The sequence below is a fragment of the Peromyscus californicus genome, unplaced genomic scaffold, assembly GCF_007827085.1.
Source record: "Peromyscus californicus insignis strain IS unplaced genomic scaffold, ASM782708v3 Scaffold_13__1_contigs__length_99412109, whole genome shotgun sequence".
Classification (NCBI taxonomy): Eukaryota; Metazoa; Chordata; class Mammalia; order Rodentia; family Cricetidae; genus Peromyscus; species Peromyscus californicus.
The window spans coordinates 6,824,950-6,835,348 of record NW_026294424.1 but is presented as its reverse complement, the minus strand read 5'-3'; the positions used below and the strand labels follow the sequence as shown (position 1 = coordinate 6,835,348).

Genomic DNA, 10,399 nt, shown 5'->3' with positions numbered 1-10,399 from the left:
AATTAAGCCTTACTTCCTCCTTTCCCAAACCTTACCTCCAGTTCCAGATCTCCCTAGCTGTACACAGGTTGCCTAGCAACTGAGCACACTTTCCCCCACCCTGCAGAAAAACGGCAGATAGCTTGGACAGATAGGAGCCACAGGAAAAAAGAAGACAGTTTTATTTTCTCCCATTGACCTAGCAACTTATAGATTCTTAACATTTTCTACCAATCACGTTTAAGATTATAGTTGAGCACATAAGAGCCCTCTTCTTAGATATTACCTGAATCTAGCCTTTAGTTAATTCATTTCCCCATTGGTCACTTCCCTTTGGGGTTGCAAATGATAATTAACGGTTATTGCCTCCCTATGTGATTCTTATCACCCCTCCGTTTGACCCTGGAAGCCTGGCTTTATATACCAGGACTTCCGGGGCACGGGGAGAGAGAGAAGAGAAAAGAGAATGGAAGAACTAGATGGGTAAGAACTTGAGAGGAACAAACTGAGATGGGGAAAAACTAGATTGAAGGGCCAGAAGAGAGGACTAGAGGAACGAGATGGAAGATGAGAAAGAGCCAGATGGGGAAGAACAAGATGAGGAAGAGCCAGATGAGAGAGAAGGAGACGGGAGAGGAGCTGATAGGGGAAAGAACTAGATAGATGAGAACCTAGAAGGGACAGAACTAGATGAAGGAATTAAGATAGAACCTAGAGGGGACAGTAGATAAATATAGAGAAATCAGGCAAGAAAGGAGCTAGGCATGAGAGCAGAATAGAAGCTGTGTAGAGAGAGAACTATCACAGAATAATAAAGTGTATGAACTAAGGAGTTTCGTGTACATAGATTCATTTCTTTTTATCAAAGATTAATTATCAGCTGGTTGTAGATTCTTCCCGGACCCTGGGAGGGGACTGTCGAGGGGCTGGACACCCCTAGTCCCCGAAATACCACCTTCAACTACTAGGGAGTGTCATAGCTCCATTACCATTTACCATAGACCTGGGCACTGATGTATTCTTCTGTTCTACTTGCCATGGCTAATAGAGGCCAAGTCCAAGATGGCCCAGAGAAGAAAATGGCCATACAACAGACACAAGTTGTGTATAAAGGCAGGCCCATGAGAATGACAGATTTCTCAACACACACTTTAAGAGCCATGCTTTGTATAGCAGTATCCTCCAAACTGAAACATTCCCTCCCTCAAGAGGGAGAAGGAGAGCCATTAACCCCAGAGGAAGGTCTCTTGAAGGCCGCAGTGAATGACTGCTGCTAGGGGAGAGATTGGCCAACCAAGCTGGAGAGAGGAGATTCTTGGACCTGTTGAGCTGCCTACAATTTATGCAAAGAGCTCCAGGGTTGCAACTTTCATAAGCCCTCACCTAATTAATTAAGCCCACCAAGTGAGCTTTTTGGTAATGTATCAACCATTGAGCCATCTTGCTCCTGTAAGTAACCTCTCATCCATACCCAAAGAAAAACTCATTGGCTCACCAAGTTGGACTTTGGTGCAATCAATACTTTAGTCTGCCTTGAGTTCCCCTTTTGCAGTAAATGGATGTGTGTATGTTGCTTCCCCCAGGAAAAGTGTCCCACAAACCACCAGGAGGGCTTGGAATGATGCATTTCAAGTCCTGAAAGACAGCATCAAACCAGACTACTATACCCAGCAAAGCTATCTATCTTAATTGAAAGATAAAAAACTTTATTAACAGGTTAAAGGAATTCATGACCAGCAAGCCATCTCTACAGAAGATCCTTGAAGAACTCCTTCAGACTGAAGAGAAAAATAAATACACACATGAAGCCACAGAAAAGAATTAGCAACATCTGAATAAGCAAGAAAGGAAAAGGGAAACAAACACTACAGAGTCACCATGACAGGACTTCGTATACAACTTTCAATAAAAACAATTATTAATGGTCTCGATTCTCCAATAAAAAGACACAGACTAGTGAATTAAAAATCAGGATACATTTATTTGCTGTCTTCAAAATATACATCTCACCATAAAAGACAGATGCTACCTGGGCATGGTAGAATGGAAAAGGTACTCCACACAAATGGAAAAAAGAAGCAAGCATCACTGTTTTAATCACTGACAAATTAGACTTCAGGTCTAAACAAATAAGAGAAGCCAGCGGTGGTGGTGCACACCTTTAACCCCAGCACTTGGGAGGCAGAGTGAGCCAGTCTGGTCTACAGAATGAGCTCCAGGACAGCTAGGGCTGCTGTACAGAGAAATCCTGTCTGGAAAAATAAATAATAAATAGTGAAAAATTTAAAAGAGTTAAAGAAGGTTACCTTCTACTGACCAAGGGGAACAATCCATCAAGAGGACATTGCAATTCTAAACATAAGCACCAAACACAGGGACATCTGGTTTCATTAAACAAATACAGCTAGACATAAAGTCACAGGTTAGCTCCAGCACAATAGTGGGTAACTTCAATAGCTCACTCTCACAGCAGGCGATTCCCTGCAAAAACCAGAAAAACATCTGAAATAAGTGACATCACAGGGCAAATGGACTTAACATACATCTACCAATCATTCTATCAAAACACTTCAAAATACATATTCTTGGCAGCCCATGGAACTTTCTCCAAAATCAGTTATACTGTTAGGACACAAAGCAAGTCTTAACAAATGTAGCAAAATTGAAATAATCCATTGTATTCTATCAATCACAGTGAAATAAAACAGATCAAGAGAAACTGGAGGATATGCTCTAATTGGTGGATATTAAACAACATACTATTGAATAATGAATTAGTCACTGAAGAAATCATGAAGGAACTCAAAACATACCTAAACCCAAATGAAAATGAAAATACAACATACTAAAGTCCATAGGACATAATGAAGGCAGTCTTAAGAAGGGGGCTTATAGTTCTATGTGCCAACGTTAAGAAATCAGAAAAAGCTGGGTGGTGGTGGCACTTGCCACCCAGCACTCAGGAGGCAGAGCCAGGTGGATCTCTGTGAGTTCAAGGCCAGCCTTGTCTACAGAGCAAGATCCAGGACAGGCACCAAAACTACACTGAGAAACTCTGTCTCGAAAAACCAAGAAAAAAAAAGAAAGAAAGAAAAAGAAATCAGAAAAAGGAGTATTCATTTAAACTGAATATAAAAGTTGGATCGTCAACCTTCAGGTAGGTGGCACTAGTTTTGAACTGTACTGTTTTCTGGGTGTCGCTGGGATTGCAGAACCCCCCTCTGCAGTAGAGCTGGACTCCAAGTACAGTGACCTGCAGAATTTAGTCAAAGGCTGGGCCTCAGGCTAACCTGAGGGCAGACAAGTTGTTCAGAGCCCTGAAAACCCACCTGAATCCAGAAACAATGAAAGGAAAAAACCAGGATGAAAATCAGCCTTCTGCAGTCTCCTGTGAGGAGACTGAGCTATTAACAGGGAGGAGCAAGCTGAGAGGGAACCAGCTGGTCATGTCATCAAAATGAGGACGTACAAGACAGGCCATGGAATTCCTAACTCACAGGATCATTCTGAGGTAAAAAGAAGTGATCCTACTACATTCCAGAACCAAGAAAAGCAGGAAAATCAAGACCTCAGAACTACCACAAGAGTTCTTTCTCTGCCAGACCAGAGCCAAGGACACCAGAGCACAGCTTCCTCAGGAAGAAATGAGATTAAATGACAAAGATTCAAAGAGGTCTCTCTGCACAGATGAGCTTTCCAAACTTGGGAACAATAAAAAGATTGCAGCCCCTACACCAAACTTTAAGAGGCTTCATGAGACTCGTTTTAACAAAACGGAATCTGTTGATGTCTATGCTGTAGAACACTTAAAGAACTGAAGCTGCTTGACAGTAAGGGATAGTGGCCCCAGTTCCACAGAGAGGAAGACTGTCCTGTGCTCCTGACAGGCCGCAGTTGGCACAAGGCCAGCCCCATGGCCCTCAAAGCCATGGTACTTTGTGGCTGAAGGGGTCAGATGCGCACTCTGTGCTTTCCGCAACTCAAATGAATGTCGGGGTTACAGCTGCTTCTAAAGATAATGAACATAAGGTCCACTGATCACCCTCCAGCCAGAAAGTCTCCATGTGTGACCGACCAACTGACCCTACCTAGGAGTGCTGTCAGAAGGGCAGGCTGTGTTCAGGACACCCAAGTTACAGACCCCTGAGGATTTCTCCTGCGATTCTTACCATTGGAGTTGACAACTGAAACAACACAGACTCCAGACCCTCTGAGAAACCAGTAATTGATCTCAAAGCAAGTTTGTCTCATCCCCGCAACTACAAGCCACACAAAGGAAAGCTGAAAGCTTGGGGGCAATCCAAAGAGAATACTTCTCGGAATGAATGTGTAAGGAGAGGTAGCTTCCCCAGGAAAACTTACAAACCCTCATCTCCAGACCATGGAGGAACAGAAGGAGCCAAGCATGAACACACAGAGAGGGACGCGAAGGCTTTGGAAACCCAGAGAAACCTCCTTGAAGCCCAGGAGTCCTGTCGAGTCCTTTACTCCCAACTCCTTTTCCTTTTGCAAACATTTATACTCCCCTCGCCTTTAGCCAAAAGTGCCTTTTCCACTGAACCTTTCGGTCATAATTTGTGGAACGTCTGTTCTTGTGTGCCATCGCTCTGAGAATACATTCTCACCTTAAAGCCCATAACTAAAGTGGTTTTCACTCAATGTTCCACTCTTTAAGAGACCTGTCCTCAAGGTTCTTAATGTAGGTTTTGCATGTCAAGGTCCTGCTAGTTCTAACAGAGACAACCTGCATCCTTTCTGGACAAGAGCATTTCCCTCATGGCAGCAAGCCATAGCAGAAGCTTAGCAGGAATGTGAGTGAGATAAAGTTCACAGGAAAAGGGAGGCTGGGGAGGCCACCTCTTTGTTCCCTAGTCTGGAAAATCTGAGAATCTCATTGAAACCTTACTGACTTGGTTATGGATCAATATTTTATCAAGGTGAAAATGTTTTAGCTTATAAGAGACTTGTTCAGATCATTTCATTAATTGCTACCTGTCACTCTTTATATTCTCAAAATAGAATTCCTCGGTCTTTTCTGCTTGCTAAATAAAAGCCACAGGGCAGAGGGTGTGCCTCGTGGGCTGTACAGCACTTGTCTACCACATACCAGACCCTAAATTTGATCCCTGGTACCACCAAAAACAAACCTGAGAACAGCTGCTGTAATCTCTCTCAGATTTAAACTTTACTAGTTGTAGGAAGAGAGGAGAGCGGCTAAGCATAGCTTTTTGGTTTTTGCTCTGAGTTTGAGTAGAGACTGAGTTGTGTGTAATGCTTATGATTTTCATAAATGATTTTTTTTTTCTTACTGTGGAAAAATTATCAGAAAGAGGAACTGGAGGGACAGCCATAGTTAGGAGCAGAGGACCTGAGTTCAGTTCCCAACACTCATGCCAGGCAGCTCACATTTACCTGTAACTTCATCTCCATGGAATCTGATGTCCCCTTCTGGCCCCCATAGGCACTGCACTCACATTGCACATAATCCCACACACATACACATATAAATAATTTAAAATATTTTTTTAAATCAGAAAAAATCTAGGAGGTGGTGGTACATGCCTTTAATTCTACACTCAGGAGGCAGAGGCAGCCAGATCTTTGTGAGTTTGAGGACAGCCTGGTCTACAAAGTGAGTTCCATGACAGCCAGGACTACACAGAGAAACCCTGTCTCGAAAAACAAAAACAAAACAACAACAACAACAAAAATTCAGAAAAAAATTGGAAAAGTAACTCAGTAAAATGTTTGCCTCACATGCACGAGGACCTGAGTTCAACCCTCCAGAACCCATGGTTTGTTTTTTTGTTTTTTAAAAGCCCATTTAAGAAGATGTGATGGTCTAGATTGTAAATCTAAACACTGATAGAGGAGATAGAGACAAAAGGATCCCCAGGTCTGCTCACAACCTTCTTAACTCCAGCCCCAGGGAATCTAAAACCCCCTCTTCTGGTCTCCACAGGCACTGCATACACATGGTGTACAGACATACATAAAGGCAAAACACTCAAACACATAAAATAAAATCTCATAAAACTAAATCTCCCAACCAAAGAAAGTCCAGGTCTATATGGATTCACTGTTGAATTCTACCAGACCTTCAAAGAAGAGCTAACACCAAGGCTTCTCCAACTAGTCCATAAAATTGGAAATGGAGGAATAGTATCAAACTCTGTATGAAGCCAGTATTATCCTGATACTAGAACCAGATAAAGACATAACAAAAGGAAGAACCATATAGACCAATTTCCCGGATGAACATAGATACAGAAATTCCCAATAAAATACCTAACCAAATTCAAGAGCACATCAAGGAGAGTGGAGTGATAGAACAGCTGTTAAGAGCACTTGCTACTCTTCCAGAGGATCCAAGTTAAGATTCCAGCATCCACATTTGGCAGCTCATAGCCACCTGGCCTCCAGGAGGACCTGTTCACACATGGCAAACACAGATATATAGGTACACATAGATAAAAAAAAATATTTTTAAAACACTGTGGTGGCTTGAATGAGCATGGCTCCCATAGGCTCATATGTCTGAATGCTTGGTCCCCAGTTAGTGGAACTGTTTGGTAAGGATTAGGAGGTGTGGCCTTATTGGATGAGGTATGTTATTGGAGTGGGATTTGAGTTTCAAAGTCCCACACCCAGGTTCAGCCTCTGTCTCTTTGCCTGCTGCCTGTGGATCATGAAATAAAGCTCTCAGCCTCATGCCTACCTCTTGTATAATATTGGAGGGACCAGCCTTAATACCATATATCCCAGGGGCTCAGGAGAGAAACTACGAACGGTGAGGACTATTTTCGGGAAAGAGAATCTCAGCACACAGAGCTCTTAGTCCATTCACTTTAATTCTTCTGGGATAACATCCTATTTATACAGCTTCAGTTCTGTTCTCATGTCTAGCTCCTTTCTTGCCTGATTTCTCTCTATATTTACCTACTGCTCCCTCTAAGTTCTATCTTATTTCTCTCATCTTAATTCTGCCTCATCTAGGTCCTTTTCATCTTGTTCTTACCCAGCTAGTACTTCCCTATCTGACTCTTCCTCATCTTCCATCTCGTCCACATGTTCTCTCTGGTCAAAATCCTCCTTATCCTTCTCCGTTCTTCATCTCTATGTTCTCCACATTCCTCTTAAGTCTCCTAGGAATCCAGTAATAAACCCAAGCAATAGCAATCCCCTGGTCAAGCAAGGTCATCAAGCTTGAATTCTACGGGGTCATAAAGGCAGGTAAGGATTTTCCTCAGGCAGTGACCACCAGGCTTCCAGGGTCAAACAGAGGGGTGATAAGAATCACACAGAGGGGCAGTAATTGTTAATTATCATTTGCAAACCAAAAGGGAAGTGACTAATGAATTAACTAAATTCGGGTAATATCTAAGAAGAGGGATCTTATGTGCTCAACTATAACCTTAAACGTGATTGGTAGAAACTGTTAAGAATCTATTAGTTGTTAGGTCAATGGGAGAAAATAAAACTGCCTTCTTTTTTCCTGTGGCTCCTATCTGTCCAAGCTATCTGCCGTTTTTCTGCAGGGTGAGGGAAGGTGTGCTCTGTCGCTAGGCAACCTGTGTACAGCTAGATGCCTCTGGTGATAGTTAAAGGGAGATCTGGAACTAGAGGTAAGATTTGGGAAAGGAGGAAGTTAAGCTTAATTGGCACATCCACCAGGCTTCTCAAACAAGTAGTCTGGACACTTAGGTCTGTTCTTAGAGAATACAGAGGTATCTCTGATAAGGTACTTTCCTACATCTAGGGATGGACGTGTCCGGATGCTGTCAATGATGATAATTACAGGGAGTCTTGAACTGGGGTTCTGGCTGTGCATAGCTGTCAGCACACAAGGTTATTTAAATATTCCTTTAGTAGAGGGGAAATGGTGCCCAATAAATGATGGAAAAACTATAATAGCACCCAAGAAACTCATAGCAGGAAATGGGTAATAATCAAAAGCCAAATATCACCAAGGCCCCTTGAGCCTCAACTTGACCTCTGGAAGGCCCTTGGCTTCTTCCAGGTATTAACTTTGTCATAATCAGCTGAAATCCTACTTTGTATATTTTTTGCGGCTTGCAGCACCTACCTACATGCTGCCATGCTTCTGGCCATGAAAATCATTGACTAACCTTCTGAAACTATAAGCAAGCCCCCAGTGAAATGCTTTCTTTTAAAGAGTTGCCTTGGTCATGGTGTCTTTTCATAGCTATAGAACAATTACTAACAGAAGTTGGTACCAGGAGTGGGATACTGCTATAACAGGCCTGACTATGCTGTTGTTTAGAGGAATATGGAACTTGTTGGGACTTTTGACTAGACAATCAGTTGAATATTTTAAGCAGGGCTTAATGGGCCATCACAGTAGGAACATAGAAGGTAGTGGTACTTGGGGTAGTATGAACTATGAAGGAGCAGCTCAATAGGTTTCAGAGGGGAGGATAATTGAGAAATGGCCTAGAGACCATTCCTGTGGTATTTTGGCAAATAATGTGACTGCTTTCTGCCCTTGTCCTAAAAATCTGCCAAGGACTAGATTGAAGAGCTTTGAACTAATGGCATTGGCAGAGGAGATTTCAATACATCCTAGTTTTGACTAGATCACATGGTTATTAGTTACCACTCTTATGCAGATTTACAATGAAGAGCAAAGGGCAAAGAGAAATGCAAAATGCACAGTTTGAGGACAAAAGGAGCATTAGGAAATGTAATATTGGAACCAAGTCTTGTGATCAAGGAAATGAAAAGTTTAAAGAAAAGCCTGATGCTAAATGGAAAAAAGGGAGTGGTGACCTCAGGGAAAACCCCACCCAGTAATCCTGCAACTGGTGAAAGGAAAAGGCCTGGTCAATTTCCTAGGTCTAAAAAACAATGGAGGGGGCTGGAGAGATGGCTGAGAGGTTAAGAGCACCGACTGCTCTTCCAGAGGTCCCGAGTTCAATTCCCAGCACCCACATGGTGGCTCACAACCATCTGTAATGAGATCTGGCGCCCTCTTCTGTATACATAATAAATAAATAAATCTTAAAAATAAAAACAAAACAATGGAAAAAAAAACAAAAAAAAACCAAACAAACAAAAAAAAAAAAAAACAATGGAAGGCTTATATAAATGTAATTCAAGGAGGGGGCCAGATTCCAGCCCCAGAAAGCAAACAAACAAACAAAAACTTGGCAGGTTCAGCTACATAGATCTGGCTTTAGAATCAAAAAGCACACAAGAAAGGGGTTACTGAATCTTCCTCTACAGCGAAGGAAAGCCATTGAGGCCAAGGGTGTGGAAAAGGAGTCCCTACATGGAGGACCAGAGAGGCCATTGTTCAAAGCTGTGAAGGTGAAATCTGGGTTGTGTTGGAGCCCCCCATGATGTTGGTGATGCCAGAACCATGGGATACCTGCCAAAGAGAGCTATACACATGCTGTGGAGCCAGCCCAAGAAAGATAGAAGTGTGCTGCAGTCAGCAGAGCTGGAAGGGAAGAGCCATCTAATAAACCCTTTAATGTCAGACAAGGAGAAATAGAGTTTGGAGTTCTTCCTGCTGGTTTGGTTCTTGCTTTGATTCAGTATTTCCCTATTATGCTCCCTTTCCTCCCTTTTGGAAGAGTAATACAAATTCTGTACCATTGTATGTTAGAAGTATGTGATCTGCTTTTTGTTTTTGCTTTTACATAGGATTACAGTTAAGAGATTGCCTTGAGTCTCAGAAGAGATATTGACTGATTTCTGAAACAGTGTTGAGACTGAGAAAGACTATGGGGACTTTTGAAGTTGGACTGAATGTACTTTGCATTATGATATGGCTACAAGCCTATGGGAGCTAGGAAATGGAATATGGTGATTTGAATGAGAATGGCCCCCATAGGCTCATGTGCTTGACTGCTTGGTCCCCAGTTAGTGGAACTGTTTGGTAAGGATTAGGAGGTGTGGCCTTATTGCATGAGGTGTGTTATTGGGGTTGGGATTTGAGGTTTCTAAAGCCCACACCAGGCCCAGTCTCTCTCTTTCTCTTTCTCTCTGCCTGCTGCCTATGGATCATGATGTAGAGCTCTCAGCCCCATACCTACCTACCTGTTGCTATGCTTCTGGCCTTGAAAATCATTGACTAACCTTCTTGAAAGCAAGCCCCCAGTGAAATGCTTTCTTTTATAAGAGTTGCCTTTGTCATGGTGTCTTTTCATAGCAATAGAGCTGTAACTAAGACAAACAGCAAAAAAAAAAAAAAAAAAAAAAAAAAAAAAATCACAATGATCAGGTTGGCTTTATTCCAGAGATGAAGAATTGTTCAACATATGCAAGTAGGTAGATGTAATACATCATATAACCAGATACAAGGACAGAAATTACATGGTCATCTCAACTGATGTAGACAAGGCTTTTGATAAAAATCCAACACCTCTTCATGATAAAAAGCGTCAAATAAATT

The 10,399-nt window shown here is 42.2% G+C and overlaps 1 pseudogene; it reads left to right on the top strand.

Moving 5' to 3' along the window:
• The first annotated feature begins 3,103 nt into the window (after positions 1–3,103).
• LOC128109139 (nucleolar and spindle-associated protein 1-like) lies at positions 3,104–10,158 on the top strand (annotated as a pseudogene).
• Positions 10,159–10,399: the final 241 nt, after the last annotated feature.